Source organism: Hirundo rustica, chromosome 2, assembly GCF_015227805.2.
Source record: "Hirundo rustica isolate bHirRus1 chromosome 2, bHirRus1.pri.v3, whole genome shotgun sequence".
NCBI lineage: Eukaryota > Metazoa > Chordata > Aves > Passeriformes > Hirundinidae > Hirundo > Hirundo rustica.
In genome coordinates, this window is record NC_053451.1 from 4,544,758 (window position 1) to 4,557,672 (window position 12,915).

Genomic DNA, 12,915 nt, shown 5'->3' on the forward strand with positions numbered 1-12,915 from the left:
ACCTAAGGGAGAGAAAATGGCAATGGGTGAACCCAAAAGTTTGAGGCACTCGCTTAAACTGAAGAGCATCTCTGATTTAGCCAAGTCCTGCAGCCCTGGAAGGTGGCAGGAAGAGAATTCCATTATTGCCCTGTATTTCTTTCAGTGTATCTGTCACTGGCCTATTAATAGTCTCTTCAGGAGGAGAATGCTCCGGAGCTACATAAATGCAAAATAACAGGGCAAAGGCAATACCAGCGTTGTCAAATTGAAGATGTTTATCAAAAGTTCAGAATAGATTTTTATTCTGATTATTCCAACTCCACCACGTGTTTGGAATGAAGGGGTGACATGTTTTTGAATAAGAAGAAAACCTTCAAATACAGATATTTTGATGCTTTTACATCTCTGGCAGCTGCTAATATCAGAAGTTCTAAAATACCACAGGCCTGTGAACAGTACTGTATTTTGTGATTACCTGGAATTTGTATTTCTTATGAGAAAGATACAGCCTAACCTCATAAGTCTTGAGTTTAAACTTGTGAATGATAAACTGTTTTGTTGCTGTTGCTTGCTCACAGGAGCCAATACAGTATATTCCAGAGAGCACAAACAGGGCTTTTTTTGCCCTTTGGCATAGTAAATTGACTTGTTTTTCCCTAAATCTCTAAATTCAGTTATTCAGATTGAAACTTTCCAGTTGCTCATTATGAAGGAGTGGGAGTTGGTGAGAAATATTCAGAAAATTCATGCTGCAATTCATGGTCCTACTCATAAAAGAGGAGAGAGGGTTTGTGTATCACTGGTTATTCTAAATGGATGTGAATTTGGTTTTCTGTCTGGCAATTTTGAATACAGAGTCAAAGTTGCCTTCTAAAAACAACAACAAAAAAGAAAGGTATTTTGTCTTAAAAAAAAAAAAAAAAAAAAAAAAGGAAGAAGAAGGAAAAATAACTTGTCACCTTTCCTTTCTGCCTTAGCCTGTCTGGCCGCATTTGGACTCACACTGCCCTGTTGCAGCCTTAGTCTGGCACTACAACACAAGATCATTTAGTGTTGTGTTTTTTCTTCTTTCTCCAAGCTCCCAGGATGTGCTGAGAGCCAAATTTCCCAGCTCAGGCAGCAGAGGTGCAGGACATTCTATGCTGAGGCATTGGGTCCTCTCTGCTGAGCTCTGCAGGCATGTCCCATTTCACGGATGAATGCAGTAATGCCTGCAAAGACAGTATCATTCTGAAAGCAAACCTTTTTCACCACATTTTAACTTAAAAAAAAAAAAAAAAGGTGTTGTTGTGTAAGATTGTGTCATACACGTATTGCCTGGAGGGTGTCAAAAGGGCTTTCTTTGGAGCCAGGTGCTTCAAAGGAAAAGCAGTCCCTGCTCATGTTGCGTAGTGCAGTTGGTGCGGCGCCTCTTTGGATGGCTGAAAGCCTGTGCAGTCTTTCCGCAGGGTCTGGCACGGAGCAGAGGTGGGACACTGATCCCAGATGCTGCTGCTTCTTGGATCAGTGGGGTCACCTCTCTGGCTGCTCATGTGTTTCTCAGAGGATTGCTTGCTTGCTCGGTCCCCTTAAGGTCCCAAGTTTGGGAAAATGATACCTGTGACCCAGACTTAAGGTGTTGCCCTGTTTAAGTCAAGCCTCTTTTTTGGTTGTTTGTTTGGGTTTTTTTATTCCTGCTGAAGGGGAAAAAAAAAAAAAAGAGGCTGAAAAGCCCTGAAATTATGAAACCTGCTCCTACACTCACATTATTTTGAGGTAACAATTTCTACCTCAGTTAGAGGAGTTTTCAGCTGCTCTGAGCAAGTGCTTTCCCAGACACACCTGGTGTTGGCTGGCTGAGCTCAGGAGAGTCTCAGATGTGTTTTTGCCGGGGCGTTGTGTGGGGGGGTAGATCCGTATCTGTCGAAGGGAAGCGTCACGTCGCGCTTTGAGGCTTCGAGGGGGCCGGGGTGTGCGTGAGTGAGGGACCAGGAGCTTGGCTTTGTTGCCACAGTTCATAAATGAAAGGGACTTGGTGGGCATGGGTCTTGTGGTTGCTGTCAGGCAGCAAGCACTGCCCTCAAGAATGTCTCAGCGGGGGAACAAGACCGTGTAAAATGTTCAAGCCATTTCATAATCAGCTTTTCGTAGCCAGATCTTCAAAATACGCAAAGGTCTCCCAGACTTCAGTTGTTTTGAGCAAGGAAGAAAGGTTGAAGGAAAGGAATAGGAAAAAAATAAACACAATTAATGATATTAACCCGACTGAAGAGACAAAAAGGATGGAGATTTCTGACAGAAGAAGCCAGTCTGTGTTGTGGCAGTGGGCCCCAGAGCCAGCTTGTGCAGTGCTGGAGGGGAGCATACAGGGAGAAGGCTTCCTCCTCCACTGAGCCCATGAATAAACCAGAAAAATCACAGGTGATCTGCTGGGCATACAGCTCCTGAGCAGTTCCCAAAATGGCCTGGCTGGTTTCATGCAGCAGCTGCTCTCTGGTAAACGATGGAGGGTTTTCTGGGGCTGCACTGGGATGCAGCAGCAAGGTGTTGGAGCAAGAAAATGCATCTGTTTATCTGAGAGCGTGGCATCCAGCTCTAATTCGTATGGTCCACGCTGAAACATGGACCTGATCTTTTCTGACCAAGGTACAGCACATCTAGAATGTAAAAGAAAGGTGAGGTTAAGTCACATGGCACCTGTGGTATGGTCTGTATGAAGAGGAGTGCATCATTAACAAAACCTGATAAAAGGACAATTAGTGGTGAGGATGGAAAGCTGTAACACAGAGGTGAGCCAGTTGGGTAGGTGTAAGAAATGTGATTTATCTATCTGCAAAGGACAATAAAGCAGTCATTCTCTCCTTAACTGTGGCTATAAAGCCATTATTAAAACCAGCCTGGAGAACGTCTGGTGTGCAATGCCCAGAGGGGCAGCAAACATGAAAGAGTGTCCTTGGCTGATGTCGTGGCTCTGGGTTTTCTGTTCCTCCCATGAACTTGGCTGAACTTTCCTGACAAGTACCAAAAACACCATTACACTGCAAGTATTTTTTCCTGCTCCAAGTCCTATTTTGTCTAACTTTTTTACAGCACAGAGTGATTTTACAAATGGGACAGCACTGAACACTCTGGTAACCATAGGAAATAATTTGATGACATCACTTTGTTTTCTGTCATTTCCCACCATTAAGACTGTCTGCATAAAATGCACTCTCTTGGCCTTTTGACAAGTACTCAGGCAGTTTGTGCAGCAGCTCTTAGAGGAGGATCATCCTAACTCAACACCTTATAATCACCTCCATGCTTGTGCTATAGATTTTGCTTCCTACATGACCTAATAAGAGTAAAAAGGATATTTTAAAATAAAGTCAGGCGTGGTTTTGCAGAAACTGCTGGGGTTCTCTTTTGGTCTAGTGGTGCATTTGAGATTTGAGGAACTCGGACAAAACAACTGGGAGAGTAATGCCAAATTCTCTGTAATATTGCCATCAGCATGTGGAACTGACTTCTTTCATTTTTACGCTTCTGCTCAGTAACAAAAATAAAGTACAAATCTTGACTGAAGATAAGGTTATCGATTCTGCTTCTTTAGTGGTAAAGTGAGTAGTCATTGAGCAAAATGACTATGCATTATTTCCATGAAGATGCTGGTGCCATCCAACTCCACCACATCAGCGTAAGCACAAAACATTTCCGTGGAAATCAGCGGTCAGTCGGGGTTTCTGGGAGTCAGGAGTTCACAAATTGATACACATGTGTTAATAACATATTTTAGAGTTTTCATTATTGATTTCAGCCCTGCTGGGTAACTTCCTGGATGGTAAAATTTAAGCTGATCTTTCTGAGTTTGCAGAAGAAGATGTTTCTGATTAGATCAAGTCTGTATATGCAAACAGGCAAACGTATCCTCTCCACTCAAATTGCAGTAATTTGCTAAAAGAAATTCAAATGGCAGAGTTTGTTTTATTTTGTTTTGAAAACATTACCTCCTGACACTTCCCAAAAAACTGAAAGTACGACTAATTTTGAAATATAATTTTTGAAAAAACTTAATTGTGCAGTTGTGTCTTGAATTACAAATTGGTTGTGCACAATTTCTAACTATGCCCAATGTCTGATGTTGGGTTATTCTGCAGGTAGCATAATCAGCTGCAGAATTTCATCTCTTAAAAACTGCAGAAGTACTAATCTCTGAACAGCCCAGCAAGAGGGTATTTGTGTCATAGTCAGCTGAGAACTTTAAGTGAAGCAGTATGTTCAGTGTTATATTTTATTTAGCTTTACCTAGATTATAAATAGCACCATAAAACTGTCACTCAATTGCTGCTTCTAAAGAGAACATCATAATTTTGCATAGGATTTGACAAGTACTTTTTCGCTTTTTATGCTGCCACCATTATGAGGGAGTTAGAAATGTGACAGGGAAAAGAGAAGAAATTGCTTTTATTGTTGTAAACTGCGTCTGAAAACCGTAGTGTTTGGATCACCAGTTGTTAGCATGGTATTAAAATAACTGAACGGATTTTCTCTGTCCCAGCTGGTCAGACTTCTCCTCTTTTAGGGACTTTTTTCCGACCATAAACTAATGAGGTATGTAACAGTGGAACACTGGAGGAGGATGGGTATTACTAGCAGGGAAATTTGGCTTCCGGGGGCTTGTGGCACTAGTTTGGTAAAATAAAATTGTCCAAGGTCTATGCAGATTTGCTTATGATTTCACTCTTTATATTTCACTGGTTTTGTCCAGCGTATGAAATTAAATGTATCTTTATGAAATGAAATTAATTAATTAAGATAATGTTTGCTCTACAGCTGCACCTACATCTCTAAGTAATTTAATTTAGATAAAAACCCACCATGTGACAGTGGATGCCGTTGCGTTCAATAAATTTCAGGTGCATGGAACCTGTTAGGAAATTACTTTTTTTGTCCTGTCCAAGCAAAAAATCAACTGACCTGAGAAATACATAGTGATTTTATTTTTCCATCGTGTTTTGGTGAACCAGTTTTATATCCTAAACAGTATCAGGTAGAGCAGGTTACAAAGCCAGACTTCCTTTGTTTCATGTGCATAGACTTTCTCCTTAGACCTTTGTATTTTGGGCATGTGCTGTGCTCTTCTTCAGTGGAAATGCAATTGGAGAGTTAAATACATATATTTGGTGCTGTGTAATGAGCAGAACCATCCAGTCCTTCCTGCTCTTTTGCCTTGTAGTAAATCATTCCAATGTAGCTCTTGCAATGGACTTAGAGTAAACCACTGATAATTTTTGTTGATAAAATGGAAATACAACTTTGGGATATATTTCTATGAAAATAATACTTTTTAAATTAAAGGATTCAGAGGCAAAGTTGGTGGATTGTTTTTTTGATTGGTTGGGTGGGGGGGTTTTTTGTTTGTTTTTTTTGTGTGTGGTTTTTTTGTTGGTTTGGTTTGGTTTGGTTTCTTTTTGCTGGCTTCTAATGTGTTGGCATGTGAAAATTAATTGCAGAAGAACAAACTGTTAGGTTACTCCAAAAGCAGGGTAGAATACAGCGAATTTAAAGAGTAATGAAAAGGTTTATTTTCCAGAAAAAAAAAGGTGTAGGGTCATACTCTCCAAACTTAAATTTGTTAGATTGAGTAAACATTTATTGTGTAATGAATATCATGTTAGAAAAAAGATTTGCAATTATCTTTTAATTATTGACGCGCTCGCTGTTTCTTGTGCATCTCTGAAGATGTGTGTGTCTGCTCTGTGGCTAAACCTGTTCTCATTGAATTAAATGGCCTTTGCTAGTTTGAAACCAACAGTGTGGGGAATGAATTCACCCATTTTGGAATCTGCTATTGACTGGGAAGAAAACCAGGAGTTTGTTTACCTTCACTTGCGTTTCTTCTTCCATTTGGAGGCGATAAACCCCAGCACGGTCCTCGTGAGTGCTGTCGGCTCTGACAGCTTCACTTTTTTTGTCTGTAAAATGGGGCAGCTTCTCCAGATGGATTTCAAGGGATAGATTGATATAATTAATGCGCACCTAGTGGCTAATTCTGTGGGATAACACTTTGCTTAATGGAATTAATTCCAGGCTTGCACATGCCAGAAACTCCCGGCGGCACAGATGAGGCCGCTGCAAAGCGCCTCAAAGTAGGTCCCTGGTACCTTCCCTCTTCCCCTCTGTCCTATTAGGAATACACACCAAGTCCAGAGGTGAATGAGCTATGCACTAATCACAACTAATCTCAGGAAAGCATTAGTATTAAGGGAGGAGAGTGTTTTGTCCTGCGCAGGCCCATGCATTGTCTGGCCACCCAGTTTTTTGTTACGTATTTCAGGTAGTACAGTACACAATAAAGGGTTCCATGGCAAGAAAAACTTGTGATGGATAGAGGTAGAAGAAAGATTTTTCTTAGAGAGTACAAAAAGTAAATTAAACACTAAGGATCCTTTTAGGAGAAAATTTATTTTCTGTGGGCATTTGATCACTTGGCGATTTTTCACCCCATCCAGCAGTTCTGTGACTGCACTTTCCCAAACTGTGCTTTCAATAAAGCTGACCTAAGCTCCCAGTGCTATGAAAAATGGAGCTCATATAAATTTCCTTTGCATTCTAAATCCATCTCGGCTGCACACAGAAAGCAAACAAGTACAGTTTCCACACAGCCTTTTTATCTCTCTCCACATCCCAGAGGCTTCCCAATCTGGCTTTTGTGGGAGAGAGGGGCTGTTTAAAGTAAACATAATTTCAAAATTTTCATCCATTTTAGAAGCAGCATTAAAGATCTTAAAAGGAACATGTTTCATGAGGCTGACAAGCAATTAGATGAGTGCAGCGGCAGAACAAGTGCATGATTCTACACTTACAAAATTAGTTGGAGTGAGAAAAATCAGAGACAACATAATATCCTATCTCAAGTGGCTGCTTCAGAAACCTGAAGGTATGAACAGAATTGTTCTGTAAAATATATCTAGTAAGTGGCTGAGAGCTGCTTGTCTGTATTGAGATGGAAAGAATAAATACAAGGGATCTAAATCCTCTGAAACAGCTGTGCCATTCCTCCAGGAAAACAAAACTAAACTAAACTCAATCTAGTCATAAGCAACAGAATAGGATTTCTCTTTGCTAAATTTCTGGAAAATTTTAACAAAAAATCTTAAAGAAAAATCAATTGGGTAAATTTAATGCTGTGGATGAAATTAATTTAAATTACTCACAATAGCTCACCTTTCCAGATTTTCAGTGTGATCCCAAGTAATTACTGGAATTAACTTGACAAATTTTAATATTAGTTGCATGCAGTGGGTAAATCGTAATACTTCATCTCAGTTGCAAATACTGCCATAGAATGGTTTGAACTCATGGTGTAAATCAACAGGAAGTTTTCTTTGTGATTGGGGTCCTTTTCCTTGGGTTTTTGGAGTTTTTTCCCTACAATCAAAAAGGTACCAGCTTCCAGTACTTGAGCTTTTGAGAGCACTTCAGTATTTTTGACAATTAATGTATTACTTTCATCTTATAGGTGGTGAAATAAAAGTGTTACATAAAGTCATTAGTGATAAGGAAATTCTTTTCTCCTATTTCTCCCACCCCACACGGGAATGTATTACTTTCTAACAGTCTTCGATTCAGTCAAAATTTATATATAAGCTCTTCATTCTTGCCATTTCCTACCTATGTGTGAGAAGGTGTGTTTCACAATACAGCCCTTTTTTTTTTCCCCCCCTTATCCTGTAATGCCATCTGAGATAAGGTTTTCTAAACTTGGGTGTAGACTCTCAGGTGGCTCCTAACAAAATGCAGCAGTGGAGATGTGCCAGCCCCAGTTTTGTCACCTGGCAGAGGAGCGGGGCCTCAGCAGTGAGGTGTTAACAGGGATAAATAAATCCCTGCCCCGTTTGCAGACCCGTGACAAAGCCCTTTCTCTTCAGCAGTGCTTTGCCCTGCCATAAAATTTTAGCTGCAGAGTTGCTACATGCTATGGAACTGTGAATGCTCCCAAATCAGAGGAAGGGCATTTCAGAGGTGGAAGAAGCAATTCCTTTTTTTTTTCTCAATGGAGTATGTGAGGGTCCAAGGAATTACAGTTTGTTCTGAGCCCCTTTGCTGAAGGAGTCCATCAAGGACCCAGGCAAAGTTTGTTGTGAGATTTCCATTTTGTGAGAGCTAATCCATTGGCTCCTTTTTTTGTGAGGCCTATGAAACGCTTCATGTGATCTTTTCAGAGTGGAATATTCCCCAGTGCTCTTAATATTATTATTGCTAAGCTTTGTTGAGCAATGCTGCAAGAAAAATACGCAGGGAATTAATATTAACCCAAGTCCTTAATCACCCTTTCTCTGTACATAACTTGCTGTTGCACAGGAGAGTTTGGGGGTTTTTTGCCCGTGCACCTCAAGCAGAGGCAGAACATGACACACACGTCTCTGCACTAAGTGGGTCAGCAGCAGGGGCTGCCCTGAAACCTCTCCCTCGCTGCAGCTACTGCAGGGTTTGGAGCCTCAGCCGCTGGGTTTGGGGCCGGTGTAGCCTCCTTCCTGCCCCAGAACCCCAGCCACTGCATCTGCAGGTGATTTAACTATTTCCCTCCTTGACACCAAACTTCACCCAGGAATTTCTTCACCCTCAGAAGCCTCGTTGCAGGTGGGTGTCGCAATGAAAACATCTGGAGGCTTTGCAGACCTTTCGAGAGTCTGCTCCCGGTTGTCCTGCTGAAGTAAATCTTGCAGCCTTCCCACCGTGGCTTTTCTACCTCGTGTATCAACCTTCCCTAGGATTCAGTCATTCACCTGCTGAAAAATATTGTATGAGAAATGTGTTGAAAATGTTGAATGACAGCTACCTGGGTTTTGAAAAGTGTTGCTATGAACTCAACCTAAAGAAGTGGATGGCTTTCATTAGTGGGAGTTTGGTGTCCTTCCTGACTCTGGCTCTTTTGTCACTGGTTAGATCTGGTGCTGGCAGTGAGTTTAGGTGGAAACTGATCCCAGAAAAAGGAAAAAAAAAATCCCTGATTTGATTCCAGTAGGATTAGCTGAGTGTCCCGGCATGGCTGTGACCATACATCAGGGATGGCTCCTGTAATTGTCCTATCTTTTGGTCCGTGCTGGCTGCAGGGGAAGGAATTGCTCATGGGCTGTTCTCTGTAAATGGCCTTGTGTTTGTCTTGGTTTAGGGCAAATTTGGGAAGAAACCTCCAAAGGGATTCCTCTAGAAAGCAGATTTAAGTGGCCCCTCTCCTAACTGGTCTAGGAAAAGGTTTCATTGGAGAAAAGTGGAAAAACTGTTTATTTAACAAGCAAAGCACTCACAAGCATAAAAAAAAATATATAATATTTAACAATAAAACTTCTCATAGCCTCATGGCTGCAATTCTCCCTCCAGCACCTCCTCCCTTATCTTGTGTTCTTGTGAGGGATTTTTTACTGCTCTGCTTGCAGCAAGTCAGGGGAGTTGCAATCAAGTTCAGGCTGAGACCTGAGCCCTGGTGAGGTTCTTGCTGGACCTGTGCATCTCTGTATTCAATTCCCACCATTTCCCACCAGTAGGGAAAGCCCCCTTTAGCTCAATGACTTTTGGAAGTTTGAAACTAGGGTAAAAGGGAGTGGGAATGCCTCATGGATCTCTTGGTTGGGGATTGCTCTTCATGTTATCAGTAGATTTGATTACTGGAAACTGTGAGCTAGCTGTGAAGTCTAACTTAAAAATGCTAATTTGAAGTACTTAGGGAAATGTCTGCCACTCTCGTGAAGCGCTGACTGAACAGAGAAACACATCTGATTGTGATCAGCAGCATCTTGTGCCTGGTGTCTCTTCCTTCAGCCCCGCAGCATGAAGTCTCTTTGGGATTCCCGGGGAGACAAGGAGGCTCAGATGTTTTATGTAGTCCTCCATCATGTGCTCGGGGTTGTAGGAGCTGAACATGAAAAGGCCACCTGACAGTAAATCAGTCTGGGGTGAGTTACTGCTGTGGGACAGAGTCGGTAGGGCAAGGGAAAGGCTAAGTGACCTAGAAGCATTCGAATGATAATTCTTTCCTCTTTGTACGCTTCGCACCAGATTGAATTAGACACTGGAAAATTTACAGCAGGGAACACCTTTTGCATTAACTGGATTAAACTCCTGCGGTTCCTAATGACGGTGGGTCTAGTAAAAGTAAAAGCACCTGTGCCTAATCTGAACCCCCTACTAGAGCTGAAAGAGCTGCACGGCTTCCATCTGTCAACCCAGCTTGGCAGATTATCCATGTCTGTAGTTGCCCTGTGAGTGGTTTGCTGTCTCTAGGAGGCAACATCAGGCTTGCTTCAGGAAAGCCCTTTGCACCAAGTCCTTGCTCAACTGAGAAGTGAAAGCAGTTGCTTTTTCTGAGAATGACTGGCTGTTTTGATGAAGCAAGGAGTCCCCTTCCAGAGATGAGCAAGGCACACCCCTCCTTTCTGTTTCTGACCAGGCTCTGGAAGGATTTGGAGGGTGAAAGGCTGCCTTATTTAATTAGATGTTCAAAGTTAATCTTCTTTACCTTCAGACTGAAAAGGTAGATCATTTATTGTTTTCTGCACGTTTCCTCTTCCCACATATGAAACGGCTCTTGGAGATCTACTTGTCTTTCCTCCTGTTACAGTACTCTGGACTTTTTTATTGGAGTCTTTATTCCATGATGTACTAGAATATCATAGAATAGTTTGGGTTGGAAAGGACCTTAAAGATCATCTAGTTGCAAACCCCTGCCATGGGCAGGAGCACCAGTGTTTAACCCTTTGTGGCATTGTAATAATTTCTTTCTTTTGACTCTATTTCTTCCAGGTAAATCAGAGGGACACTTGAATTATTTGAACTTTGTGTTAGTGCCTTCCTGAAAGGGACCCCAAAAGGACAAGGAAGGGCTCACAAGAATCCTAAAGCACCTTTACCTTGACTTTCCTCAGGGCTAGCATTCATTGGTATTAAAAAGTGGAAGTTAATGGCCTAAAATACTTTCCTTTTTAAATGAAATTATTTGGGCTGCCCAACATCTGGTCTTGTAACCTGAGTCCTGATCATATCAGCAGTTTCCTCTGACAGCAACATCTCTAATGCTGAACTACAAGGGCAGAGCTTTGCTTTGGGCCATGCAGTGTTTCACAAATAAGTGATGGAATATTGACGACAAATTAATTGAGCCCCTGCCTTCTGCGGTGAAGGAGGATTCAGCCTCTGCTTCTTCAGCCCTGGAGGGTCACAGGTTTGTTCGTTGTTTATATCTATGAGTAAAACCCAGAGAAATATATAAACAAACCCCATGATAGATACATTCTTTATGAAGGGGATTATCTGTAATAATTTTAGCTGGCCAACTTGTAGGCATTTAATCTGGGCTGTCCTTTCAGCTGCAGACCATGAGTACTCTGCATGATGCTGGAGGTGAAAAGCACCATGCAGGTTATCCTTCTCTCTCCTCGTTCTGCCCCGAGCCCAGCAGGAGGCTCTTGGATGATATAGGGTAGGAGTGAGGTAAATGCAACAATCCAGAGTCGCAGGGATCACTGCTGCTGGAAGATGGTGGTGTCTGAGAAAAACTGCCTGCTTTGCCCCTGTGGCAGCTCTGGGCTGTTGGGAGAAGGCCCTACAGGATCTGCCTTTAAACACCTTGGTATGTAACCACTGTTGCATCAATAAATCTCTTGTGCTGGGATTGGTTTTCATGGGCTTCACTGAGAAATTTGGTTTCCAGGAAGATAAAGCGCTTCATTTACAGCTGTGTTACTGAATTTTGGTAACCCCTAAAAGTAAAACCCTTAAATGAATCACTTAATAAGAGCCATGGGAAAGAAAAAATTTTATGGTGGACAGATTTGATCTCGATTTACAAGTAATTCAGTTTTATAGTCTGTATTTCTCAAACTATTATCAGGAATTGTGGTCTAACCCGATCCAGCTGCGCGCTAAAAGCACTGGAGGAGGAAAATGCTATTAAAAAGAAATGTCCTGGCATGTTTCAAGGGTCCAGGCCGTGTTCCAGTGATTCAGTTCAGATGATTCCCACCGGTACTGGCCAGCCCTGTGGGTTGGACCCAGCCAGCTCTGGGGTGCAGCATCCCTCCCTCACGTCACGTTTTGGAGCCGCGTCTGGATGTGTGTTCTGGGGCCCCCTGTGTCTCTCCAGGCCTGGAGCGGCAGGCAGAGTGGGCAGGGCTGAAGCTCAGCTTGCTGCCCTGTGCAGGAGCTGGTGCTGGGCCTGAGCCAGGGGCTTGAAGCTCTGTGAAACCACGCAGGGCTCTCGAGGCGGGCGCAGCCTCCCTCACTGGCCCCCAGGCTTCCTCTCCCTCGGCTCCGGGGCCGCTCTTGGCCTCTCACTGCTGGTTTTTTCTCGCTCGCTCTTCTTGTCCGCAGCAGTTCTGAATTGCCCTTTTTTTTTTTTTTTTCTTCACCCATACTTCTGAAATTAAAATGCCACGGGGTTGTTTTGTGCAGCGGTGCTGGCAGAGCGGCTTTGGGGGCGTGAGTGTGGAGCCGGAGGAGGGAGATGCCAGTCTCGGGTCCAGATGTGGGAGTGCAGGGACCTGCAGCAGCAGGAGAGAGCGCCCAGGCACAGAGGGGAGAGCAGGGCTGCATTGCTGGGGGGAGCAGAGAAAAAGTGGGAGGGAAAAAGTCCAGGCTTTAGAAGGAGGAGGTGCTGGGAGAAAACTTCTCAGGGGCAGAAGCGCAGCTGCTGACAGAGTTCCAGGTGTAGACAGTTGGGATTGAGGAGGGCTGGAAACCTGCGCGGTGCTCTCCTCTCAGTCCTGGTGTGTGCATATTGGAAGGACGCTGTGCAATTCCCCGCAGGCACCGGGTAACCTGTGAGGTTAACGCAGTGGGAATCATCAGTGAAGTATTTGCTGTTTGTGCTTTGCTCTGTGTCACCGCTCCCTCAGGCCAGGCGTGTTTGGCTCTGCCCAGCTCCCATCCTCATCATCATCTTGTGACCTTGGCCTCAGCCCCCGGCCCGTGGCTGAT

At 43.2% G+C, this 12,915-nt stretch overlaps 1 protein-coding gene across 5 annotated transcripts in view; it reads left to right on the plus strand.

The window, feature by feature from the left end:
• The window catches only part of CD247 (CD247 molecule), a 54,380-nt gene that overhangs the window by 31,797 nt on the left and 9,668 nt on the right, over positions 1-12,915 (plus strand). The window contains exon 1 of one of the 5 annotated variants that reach the window (XM_040055735.1): positions 12,589-12,704. The exons of the other annotated variants lie outside the window; for them this stretch is intronic. The gene's annotated coding sequence lies outside the window, so the exon portion shown is untranslated. Of the gene's footprint in view, positions 1-12,588; positions 12,705-12,915 lie in introns of those variants that run through there. 5 annotated transcript variants of the gene reach the window in all.